Source organism: Capsella rubella, unplaced genomic scaffold (genome assembly GCF_000375325.1).
Source record: "Capsella rubella cultivar Monte Gargano unplaced genomic scaffold, Caprub1_0 scaffold_5, whole genome shotgun sequence".
Lineage (NCBI taxonomy): Eukaryota > Viridiplantae > Streptophyta > Magnoliopsida > Brassicales > Brassicaceae > Capsella > Capsella rubella.
This window is the reverse complement of record NW_006238919.1, coordinates 5,524,972-5,525,297: the sequence shown is the minus strand read 5'-3', so window position 1 is coordinate 5,525,297 and position 326 is coordinate 5,524,972.

Below are 326 nucleotides of genomic sequence, written 5' to 3'. Positions count from 1 at the left end.
CTTTCTCCAGCTTGTTAGTGGAATCTGTTAGAGAGGCTGTTAGCTACTAACCGTCTTATTTATCTTCCTACAGTGGGCCTTACTTCAGGTCCTCTAGCCCCTTGGGTTTGTTGGAACCTCTGGAAGACAAGAAACCAAATAGTGTTTAACTCTAGGTCTTTCACGCCTCAAGAGACAGCCTTAAAATCGGTGCGGGACGTCAAAGAGTGGACATCAGCTCAAGACAAAGTTCCCAAGTTAAGTACGCTTGTCTCTAAACAAGGAAATTTATTTAGTAGTTAATGTGGTACTAAAATATATGGAATCATGAATTTATAATGATCAAA